Genomic DNA, 12,177 nt, shown 5'->3' with positions numbered 1-12,177 from the left:
GCTCCCACTATGAAAACATTTGCACTAGTAGCCAAACAAAGCAATAATCACAGCCCTCAGCCATTTTTGCACTTTCTCTGTACCTTTAAGGAAACTTAGTTTATGTACCTCTATTCCATTTGCAGTGAATTGATCTTACTGTCCTGTTCATATTCTTGAATTGTGTACCTGGTGATGTATTAAACATCCTAAGAGTTATCTTAGGCCTAGTAACCATGTACATTTTGGGAGCGTTAAAGTTCTCCTTGTGATTTCTATTGTTTTTGTGGATGATCTTTTTTGTGATAAACTTTGGTTATAATAACAAATTGAGAGTTACACTAATCTATAATACTTATGATAAGAAATTTTATCCTTCCAGAGCTTCAGCTGAACTGTGAGCACGTTTGTAGAATTAGGAACGGAAAGGCTGTATGTAGATTTTACAACTCTGTAGCGCCACCCAAGGGGAAGGGTGGCACTGTAGGACAAGAGGATCAATGATTCACTGGAAGTAGAATAGAGGTTCATAAGCTAAGTGTTCCCTGAAGGTACAGAGAAACTGCAAAAAATGTGCATTCTTTGAAAACAAAGAGGCAGCAAGCTTATGAAAATAGGAAACCCATTATAAAGTGCTGACTGTATCATTTATTTTGAGGTTGAAAAACACTGAGTGTAATTTTTAAAAATGTATAGAATAAGAAGCAGCTAATTTAAAAATAATTCAAAACACATGTATATGTGTGTGATAAATAATTGGGTTGCGTGAAATATGGAAAATATGTGCAATTGTAAGGAAATAACACTCATAACTCATGAGATTACAAGCAGCCAAAACAGTATTATAGAGGCAGCAAAACCACTTACAAGGGGGAATAAAGAAATTCTACCAGTAATGGTTAAATGGGGTGTTTTATTCGTTTATTTTACACACATACACAAAGACACACACACACACACACAAAATAAAACTATCTGCATCCAGGCAAAAGAAAAACTTATGTTGAAGAAAAAGAAAAAACAGAGCAAAGGAACCATATGCTTCTTTGTGAAATAAAACCAGAATTATTTCTGTACAGCAAAAATGAGATAAGCAGGAAACCACCTTACCTACCACTCTTCAAACAAAACCGTATATTTTTTTATACCATTTTGTATTACATGAATTTGTTCCTCTCTCAAAAAGAAGTAGCATGATACTTTTGAAGCTAACCAGAATGTCAACATATCTAAAGTATTCTCTGTATTTCATTGTTGTGTGTGTCTAAATTATGCAAATAAATCTTTTCTGTAGTGCTGTTTAAAAGAACATGAGGTAGAATCTGAAATGAGCAAATGTGCACTCTTCTGTGGCGCAGGAGATCTTGGGGCTTGGCAGGCATTCCTGGGATTGCTCAGCATCACTGCTATTCTGAAGCTTGATCTAGATTGCTCAGTGTGAGGTAAGTAATGGGGATTTAAAATTCCCCCCAGTGCATCAAAAATAATTTACAATAACTTTTAAGGCATCTGATATCTCCTAAACCTTAATACAAATTTCAAAAATGGATTTATAATTCCTTTGTCTTAAAAAAATACTATCCCCTCACACCAGTAATTTTTCAAAAATAAGATTGTTTTGCCACCCTCATTCCTTCATTGCCTAGTTTTTAATTTTACCCCAATTAGGCTAATCCATGCTCTAGACAGACTCTGAGACCTTCTTGGAACTCTTTCTCCCCAAAGGATTGTTAATGAAGGCCCTAGTAGTTAGAAGAAAATGAAAACAAACCTTATTAGCCAATAATGAGTTATAGAAATTTAGCAGCACACAGTTTAGGTCAACAAAGCCATAGCATACACCAAGAGGCAGAAAGCAAACACGACTGCTTTCTGATTGCAAGCTTAATTAGAGAGGAATGCATTCCTTGGACTCTAACGTGCCAAAAGTCTGTGACTCTGCAGTATTTTTCTTTCAGAATCCTTTACATAAAGAATTTCTGGTGTGATTTTATTGCCCCTTAAATGCTGATGTATATAGGATTGATGGTAATCAATGTGCCAGGATCAAGAAATGAATGATTAAATACTTTTCTTTCTTTCTTTCTTTCTGCCCACCCGCCCGCCATATGTGAAAAATAACCAATAACACAATTGCATGGGAACCAAATAGTAAGACTTTTTTTTAAAAAAAAATACAGTTTAGAATTTCTGGCTGACTGATTAATTTGCTTCCTGTTTATTTATCCTATTGGCTGCTTGATTGGTGATCAGAGAGGACAGATCTGTTCAGCAGGAGGAAAATTAGATCTTGGGCTATGTGATAATGCTTATATGTGAAATGCTTCTGATAGCACTGTACTGTGTACTGTTTGAATGTGCAACATCAAACCTGATGAACAGACTTGAACTGTTCCAAAACAGTCCATCAAAAACTGGCTCTGTGTTCATGACTGGCAAACAGAAGGTGAGCTAACCCAGTGGGTTTTTGACCATCCCTACTTAGATATGACCTTTGCTAGTTTACCAGTTTAACCAGGCACTCTGCTTGATCCTACAGTGATTCAAATACTGCTTTCAGAACTTGCCAAGAAAAACTGAGTGAGCCTTGCTGATACCTGACAAGACTGGACAGTGAAGCCACTTACTTACACACATTCCTACTGACTTCACTGAGTCCACTGTGTATTTCAAGACATGGCAGGACTTTCCATTGTCAAAAGACTTGCCATAATAAGGTTTCATGTGGGCACATGTGTTTCAAAAATGCCAGTGGCCATGCCCATGTCGGTACAGTTACTATCCAATCTGCCTACTTTCCCCATCTGTAAGGGCCTGAGGTATAAAGAGTATTTGGCAGGATAAAGCTTTGTTATGTCATAGATGTATCATAAATTTGGGACACAGTTGTCATAATGGAAGGTTTCTGCTATGAGAGATTCAAGCTAACCTAGCAGCAGAATTAATTATTGCCTTAGGAGGAAATCACCTGCCAGATCAAGATCAAGATCTTTAGGAAAGTTACATTCTAGGGCCTTACTACACTGCTAAAGTTCGTTGCTCAGTTAAAAATTCCAGTCTTGCTAAGTATTTCATTTTTCTCTGATTTGAATATCATGCTCGAGGGCTTTTATATATTTGTGCTAGCTGGGGCGCCGTCATAGAATTTACATGCATGCCATATTCTTCTGTTCAAGAAATACTCCGCAAATTGATCCACTGATGCAATGCAAGCCCATATTCATCTAAAGTAAACAGCACATCTGGATGTATCACGAAAATGCTGGAGTCAATAAACATGAACATTTTTACAGCAAGAAGATGTGATGAAATAATTGCTGTCAAGCAGAAAGGGAAGATATCCATTATAAGGGGATACTTCACATATTCAGGTACACCATATCATTTCTCAATGAGAAGATCAGTCATGGAGGGCAAATTTTCCTTTACAAGATAGCTTAGCCCACTTTTAGGGCACACACTCTATTGACAGAGGGCAATAGTGAAGCACACTAAGCTTTGTTAGAAGCTTGGCTGAACTAAATGTGAGCAATAGAACATCTAGTCAGGGTTCTATGGCAAGCATTCCTGGTGGATCAGTTGATATGGAAAAGGATAGTCGAAGGCAGAAAGTTTGAAAATAACCATTCTAGAATCCATTGCTAAAACTGAAATCCAAGGAAATATATTCTAGAACTCTGCCACAAATAATCTGTGGAAACATTAGCTGGGTTCAAGCAACTAAACTTATTAATTTCTTTACCCCTTTTCAATGTTTAGTCAAACTTTGCAAAAAATACTCATTTTTTCTTTTTAAAAATCTTAGCAGTAACAGAGTACATCAACCTGCTCAGTTAGCAAAGTTAGTCTTTCTACTGATAGCTGCCAGGCTGGGCCCAGTTGCATGGTAGCTGCTGGGTCAGGCTAGGCCCAGTAGCACAGTAGTAGCATTTCCCCTAGGGATGTGTCTTTGGATATGCCCAATGAATATATATCTGAAAAAGTCTTATCACTATTTTTTGGATATTTTCATGTACCTGGAGTGATATTCGAGTTTTCGAGAATGCCGATAACTGAGTCCTGAAAAATTCCAGAAATATTCAGAGATGTTTTTCTTCAATCTTATTGGTTTCCTGGGCAATAGGAGGGAAGGGCAAGGGAGGCAGCTTTCCCAGGCAATGGGATGAGATGAATTTTCTGCCCAATCGTGACCGATTCTTTCACAGCCCTCCATGGATCTCTCCATGGATCTCATAGATGAAGAGTATAAAAAGCGGACCAGCAGCGTGACCATTTCAGGGCTAGATTTTTTGGAGTGCAGCTGGTTGCTGTTGCTGCACTACTCTGCGCTGTGGATTTCTGCTGCCTCCTGTTCCATGCCTGAACGTCTTCAGGATGGGTTTACTACAGTGGACTTTGTTTTGAAGTATTATTTAAAATATTATTTCAAGTATTTCTGTGTTTTTGTTTTTGCTCAGGGTGTGTATATAATTTTGTTCGGGGTGTGGTCTTTCTTTCTTTTATGGTTCATTTAAAATAGTTTTCCTTGGTTTTGTTCTCTGTTGCTTTTTAAATGATTTAAAAGGCTTGTACAATTGGATTCTCTTCTCTTGGCTCGTTTTAGAATTTGTAAATGTTTTGCATTTTCTCTGTTTCTAAAAGAGTTTTAATTTTTAAAGGATTTGTGCTTTTGGGGTAGAGGGAAGATTTTCCACATTGTTACTGTTTTTTAAAGTTTTATCTTTTTGCATTCTTCTTTAAAAGATTTTTTTTGTGTTGTATTGTTGTGAGGAACTGTTTTATTGTCAGTGAAGGAGATGGAAATGCACCCCAGGTGCTGCCATCTCAACCACTTCTCGTTTGGGCGAGAAGATCCTAATGCCCCCACTGACAAGAGGTGGTTCTGGCAGTGCCCACAGCTGCTAGTTAGTGTTGGTGTCCCTATTCTTCCACTGTCTGGAAGCACTTTCAGAAGATGGAGGATCCCCATTTCACACAGTGCCAGCTGTGTAAGGCTCTGATCAGTTGCAGGAAAGCTCAATGATTGGGCTCAGGAATAGAGATGTGCACGAACCTAAATACAAACCAAAAAACCCACAAACCAACCTGGTTCATGGTTCGCAAACCAGGGTTCATGGAAGCTCGTTTCCATGAACTTTCACAAACTGGATTACTGGTTCGTTTGGTTCATATTAAAAGGCCAGTTTAAATGGCCATTTCCCTGGGGGAAATGGCCATTTAAACTTTTCCTGCCACTTGCAAGTGGCAGGTTCCTTTAAACTATCAGCTGGCAGGTGGCAGGGGGGATCAGCTGGCAAGCAGCAGGGCCCTTTAAACAGCACGCACCCCCCCAGCCCTAGCCCATCACCCCCCAAGCCCCATCCTTATCCCTCCACTTACCTTCCATCTGATGTTGGGGTGGTGGAGGCCGCCTCCGCTGCCCTGTAGGCCTAGGCGGCAATGGAGGAAGCCTAAAATGGCCTTTCTGCCCTTCAAATGACAGCCGTGGCTTCTTTGCCATGGAGAACACATGGATTTTTTCCTCATAGGAAACAATGGAGACAAGTAGGATGGCACATTTAGTGGCCTGTAGAGCTGGACACCTTGATCCAATTTGTTTGAAAGCTGAGAGGCTTTAATGGACAGGCAGGAATAGGTTCCCTGAAACTTTGAATCCTTTCTCTTCTTCTCTGTGATGCATACTTATAGACATTTCTCTTTTCCTTCCCCTCTTACTTTCATTACGGGTCATGTGCTACTAATTACTTGATTACTTGCTGCTTTGGATGCTTCAATCTATATCCAGCTCAAACACCAAGAGGCTGCCCCAAGGAAAACTGCAATACCTAACACAAACAACACTTGGGGATAAATAATCTACAGTAACAGTAACAGTATATCAAGCTATTAAATAATTTTTTTTATATACGAAATACTCAGTGCAATAAATATGAATGAATAAATATTAAACCCAAAAATACAATTCATACATAAATACAATTCATTCATCCATCAAGCGAAAAGGTAAATACAAGAATCCTAAACATATGGAATGTATATACACCTACAGATACGTCCCTTAGTGTTGGAAAGAAAAGTCTCTAAAGTTAATGGTTGTTTGTTCTTTAATTAACCATCTGAACACTGGAGATTCCCGCGTTGCTGTTGATTCAAAAAGTATGCGGGTGTTGGGAGCCTTGTAGAGAGTCCAACGGATACCTTCAGTATAAATGAATAAAGGACTCGTCATCCGTAGTCATAGACACAAGGTAGGTACAGAATGTTGCTTTGACCATCAATAACGATGCTTTCTCTTGTTCTCTTATTCTTCTATATAGGTGGAGCCAGGCAGATAGAATGCGGGACCCCGAAGGGTCCCAAGGCCCTACAAGTGGCCGGCTGTGTTAATCAGCTTGTTTCATAACACAAAAACTTCCTCAGGGGCCAATAATCAGTCCACCTGTACAAAGACACTTTTTAAAAATAAAAATCTGATGTTATAAATCTAGTCATTTTCTATAACTACCCACCATGACAGCATTCCTAGGATATACATAAATGAAAGCACTTACCAATTTGATCAAAATGTAACTGTCATGTGCATGACATTCAACACACCTCAAGAACAGCCAATGTAAAGGTTCCCACTTCATCGGAAGCATTATATACAAGTGTACAGCATCCGAGAGTAATCTTTAAAGATACAGTACTGCGAAAATGTGTATGATACCAATCATAAAAAAACGGAAGATTACATTCAGAATTTAATCCCCCAGGTTGTAAACTCCCTAAAGAGTGTATCCACTGTGCCTCACATCTCAAGAATTCTTTCTGGATATTATACTGTGCTCCTTTGGTTGTGACAAAAAGGACAGTGAATGTTTTGGAACACATGTCTTGGATAAGAAATCATGTTATGGAAGCACCTCTTGTGGAGCATTTTATAAAATATCATTGTAAGGAAACCGATTTTAAATTCACTGTAATCTGCCATGGCAGTCATTCAAATTGATGTCTGATGACGTATAGATGAAACCTTTTAAAACACTGGGATTTGTCAGTAGATCATGGTACATTATGAATTTACTTGTTTATGCATCATTCTAGGGTAAATAGGTACATTCTACTGTAAATAATCATTCATTCAGTCATAATCAATCATTCAATGATGTGTAGTGATACCAGAAAGTGAGGAGTTTACTGTAGATGTTGATTCTTGTGAAATTTTGGAGAATATGAAGTTGGAGACTGTGGGGAAGTGGAAGTGTGCTTCTGATTTCTCCTTAGATATAATCCTGTATAGGAAACATTGCCTTCGGGAAATAAGGGGATTTCCCCCCCCCCCATTCGTATTGAATTATTTCTTTTTCTAATGAAAAAAATTCAGAGAGGGGCAGTTGGATAATAACTAACAAAAATTCAATCCAGATTGTGTCCAATTTTTAACAGAGTTAATATAACTAACCCAAACTATATTGGAGGGGGGAAGTTAATAAATCTAGCTAGTATTCTGCTCCTTCCTGTCTAATTTTAGTTGAGGGGCAGTGACAGAAGTTCATGATTCAGCAGTCAAATGACTAACAATGGCCATTTCCACATATCCTTTAAGGGACAGCCCACTCACCGAACACTGCCAGCTTTTCTCCTTCATTCCACATGTCTCCAATTTCAAAGCAGTAGCAGGCTGTTTGGCTTCTGTGTTTTTGGCGCCTTTTGGGGGATGCAGGAAAATATGGGAAATTGCATTCCCAGAAAAGGCACTGAAAAAAAACGAAGCCAAACAGCCTGCTACCACTTTGAAATCAGTGATATGTGGAGTGAAGGAGAAAAGCTGCCAGCATTCAGTGAATGGGCCGTCCCTTTAAGGATGCGTGTAAATGGCTAATGAAGTGGTGGAACCACAAGTGTTAACAGTAATATCCCTACTGGTATTTGTGTGCATGGAAATTCTCAGATTTACCAATTAAACTGGTGGGTTGAATGCAGTGCTTTCTCAGTGTTATATTGTATGGGGAAACATGTTGCTTGAACTCACTGGCAGGCCTACAGACTTGGGGAGATAAAGACAGAGGCCAAATCTTCCCTTCTCTATAGTATACACTCATGGTGAGGAGATACAAAAGATTAGTGGTGAGGAAAGGACATGAGATCTCTTTAAGTGAGAGATCTGATTAATACAGATCTATGATTTCCTAGCTTCTTTAATTTTATTTAAAAGCAGCTGTATAGGACCTGATATGTTATGGTTTGTTTTTATGGTGACAGCCTTTTTTTAAATAGTCATGTTTTAGCAGCTTTGTTTTTAATGGTTGTGTTTTTATGGCTTTGTTTTATTATCTTAGCTATAAGGTGCCTGGAGCAAGTGTCTGTAGAGGCAGCATATACATTTCTAAATAAATAAATAAAATAAATATGCATGTAGTCCACCTATTCATATGTAAAAAGGGAGATGGGCCTGTAGAAAAATATAAAGATGAGAGAGGAGACTAAACTCAGTTCCCAGTATTTTATCCTGCTTCATTCCTCTACTTGAAGCATTTTTCCAAGTTCTTTTGATATTGGAAGTCAGGAACTCTGGAAGATAAATCCTGACATGATCCAACCATAGCAAGGTAGTGGTTTTAACTCATTTGCCTGAATTCATTAAAAAGACCCTACTCTTGTTGTGAAAAGATCCCTATATTTAGGAAGAAAAAGGCCTTCCTAGTACTGAATTTGGAGCTCAAAAACTTCATTACAAAGAGATATGCAAAGCAGGTCAGCATCCCAGATTGGGGAGAGACAAAATCTGTTTACAGATGTCACTATGGCCAGCTGTCACAGTGACCTCTTAACTTTCTAACCTCAAGAGGGCATCAATGGAGAATCCTCCCAGTCCAGTACACATTATTTCTTCTCTGTACTCTGGACTCATTTGGGCACCAAAAAGGACTGTGTGCAAGAATATCATAGGAGGATCATTAGGAAAAAATTAACCAGTTAACATCTCTTTTGACAGTTTGAACAGACACCCCACTTCTCACTGGTCCAACTCCTTGCTTCTGGAACTCCTTGCTTCTGAGGAGCCTCTTGCACCAGAAATGTGCAAGACTTCCATTTTCTGAATCTGATGAAACTCAGTATGAAAGATCAGAATCAGAACTGATGGGTTCTTTCAGAAATTGATTAGAAAATGACTTTGAATTATGCTAGCATTTTAAAGGACCTATTTACTGAAGTAGTGTATGATACTACAGAAATAAATAATTAGCGAATATGCATGAGTTCAAGCTGCAGGTGTCATAGTCATTGTGGATAAATTTTGCTATTTGACACTTGCAGCTTGATCCTATAAATAATGACCCTCATAAATTCAATGAGACTGTTTTTTTCAGGAAGTGTACATAGGGCTGCAGCCTTACTTTGTATGAGTATGATATACTAGCCCTGTATGCACAATATATGCTGGGACAAGACAGAACATATAGAGGGAGAGTTAGCACAGTATGCTGGCCTTGCTATAGTGTGCAGACCCCCTCCAGCATCCATACATATTCTCATAGATATAAGCATGCTATGCATACACATGTACCAAATGCAGTTTTTGAGTGCTTTGTATCAGAAGAATGTTTTGTTGGCACACATAGAAGGGGGTTGGGCCACTGTTTTCAGTGATCAGCATTGGGCAGGGCTAGCACGCTCAATCCTCCCCTGTCCCGCATATGTCATGGTTACTTTTGAAAAGTTCAATATTATTATATATGTAAGGAGCTTTTGGGCTTACCTTGGAATACATGTGATAACATGTGACAGTATCATTGGCATCTTCATATTTTGTAAGCATAAACATTTGTGTCAGCTAGAATTTTTAAAATGCTAATTTGTTTTTTATGAACTTGCAAACCACCTTGAATGCCATTCCAGAGGCAGTACAGAAATGGTTTAAATGAATTGATTTGAGCCAAAAATGAAGTCTGGACTGGTCCACTGTTGTTCTTGAGCATTTGACAATAATCTCAGAAGGGTTCTCAGAATGAGAAATGTGTGTGGCCACTCAAAACAGTCTCTGGCCTGGGGCCTTTTGGCCTGGGTCTCTCCCCTCCCCAAACCTACTAGGGTTTCCCAACCTGGAGTTGGCAACTCTGGTTTCCACCGGCCAGAAAATAGTGCAGAGGGCCCTTTACTACTCTAGGTCCATAGGGATGCTGCAATGGAAACCTTTCAATGCCTGTTTATTGCTCCTTGAACATCCAACTCAAAAGTTTGGAAATGCAGCACCCAGAAACACCTTATCAAACTGATACAATTGAGTGCAAGTTGCTCTTTCAAATTGATATTCTCCCTTCAACCAAGGGTCCTGAGGTGACATCTTGCAGTCATAAATTGCTGCTAGGTCAGATTGCCTAATGGCATCTTGTGTTTGATTTGGAACATAAGGATCTTATATAAATGCATTATCCTAGTGAACTCTGAGAATCCTCAAAAATGTACATACTTGACAGGCCTGTCTTAAATTGTTCTTCAATGAAGAGTTTTGGAAGCCTGTTTTAAGTTATTTTAGATACTCTACACCAATAATTTGTTACCCTTCCATGGACCTGGGTAATAAAAAAAAAAATCCCTTTATTTCCTGTACTTGAAAACTGAAAAAAATTAATGGCAGAAAAATGCACAGTTCCTGATGCAACTGTGTGAATATGTAATCTTGTCAAACAAGCAGCAATTGTGCCAATCACCTGTTTGTTGGGGAGGAGTGAGGGGGGAAATGGCTACAAGCCACTGATGGACCTATTCTTCATGAATCTGTCAAATCCCCCTTTGAAGCCATAGATGCTAGTGGCTATCATAACAACCACTGACATGAATTCCCCAGTTTGACTACATGTTGAGTGAAGTACTTTGTTTTGTCTGTTTTGAATCTATTGTTCATCAGCTTCATTGAGTGCCCCTGATTCTAGTATTATGAGTTCACCCTATCTGCTTTCTTAACTCCACGCATAATTTTACATACCTCTGTCATGTCCCCCTCCTAGTAGTCCATTTGTAAACTCAAAAGCCTCTGATGCCTATGAGGAAAGGTTCTCCAACTCCTTAGCTGCACTCTTCTGCACTTTTACAGCTCTACAATTTTTTTTGATGTATGGTGAACATAAGTATATGCAGTATTCCAAATGCGGCTATATCATAGAAATATGGTATACAACATGTGTGTTATGTGCCGTCAAGTCACCTCTGATCTATGGTGACCCTATGAATGAAAGACCTCCAAAACATCCTTAACAGACTTGCTCAGATCCTGCAAACTAGAGGACATGGCTTCTTTTATTGAGTCTAGCCATCTCATTTTAGGTCTTCCTCTTTTCCTACTGTCTTCTACTTTTCCTAGCATTATTGACTTTTCCAGAGAATCTTGACTTCTCCTGATGTGACCAAAGTACGATAGCCTCCGAGCCAAGCTATAAGTGATGCCTTACACAGGTTGGACACTTGTCAGCTTCCCTCAAGTTCTGATGGGAAATGTAGGCGTCCTGTTTTACAGCTTGGCTCTCCATTACAGCTGCAAGACCAGGATGCCTACATTTCCCATCAAAACTTGAGGGAAGCTGACAAGTGTCCAACCTGTGTCAGGCATCACTTGTAGCTTGGCTCTGAGTCTTGTCATTTTAGCTTCTAGGGAGAATTCAGGCTTGATTTGATCTAGTACCCATTTATTTGTCTTTTTGGCTGTCCATGGTATCCACAAAACTATCCTCCAGCACCACATAGCATTGTAATATTGTTTGTTTTCATCCGCTTTCTTAATCATTTTCCACATGGAGTTAGCCTTTTTCATAGCTGCTGCACATTTAGTGGATATTTTCATCAAGCTATTCACTGCAACCCCAAGCTCTCTCTCTTGCTCATTCATCACCAACTCAGATGTCAACTTTTAAAAAAAATTAAACAGTATATTTTACTTCAATATGCATTTACTTACATTAAGTTGACTGAGAGCCAAGCTACCAGTGATGAATGGCACTTGTCTGGCAAGTGAACAGACTCACATGTATTCCTCTCTGTTCACTTGCCATTCACTTGCTCTCCACTTGATCAAGTGGAGCGCAAGTGAATGGCAAGTGAACAGGGAGGAATACACATGAGTCTGTTCACTTGCCAGGCAAGTGTCATTCGTCACTTGTAGCTTGGCCCTGAGTGAGCAACAATATGCCAAATCAAGTTTGGAGAGCTCCAAGAGCTCTT

The sequence above is a fragment of the Eublepharis macularius genome, chromosome 7 (genome assembly GCF_028583425.1).
Source record: "Eublepharis macularius isolate TG4126 chromosome 7, MPM_Emac_v1.0, whole genome shotgun sequence".
NCBI lineage: Eukaryota > Metazoa > Chordata > Lepidosauria > Squamata > Eublepharidae > Eublepharis > Eublepharis macularius.
The sequence above is the reverse complement of the archived record's forward strand: the minus strand, read 5'-3'. Positions refer to the sequence as shown.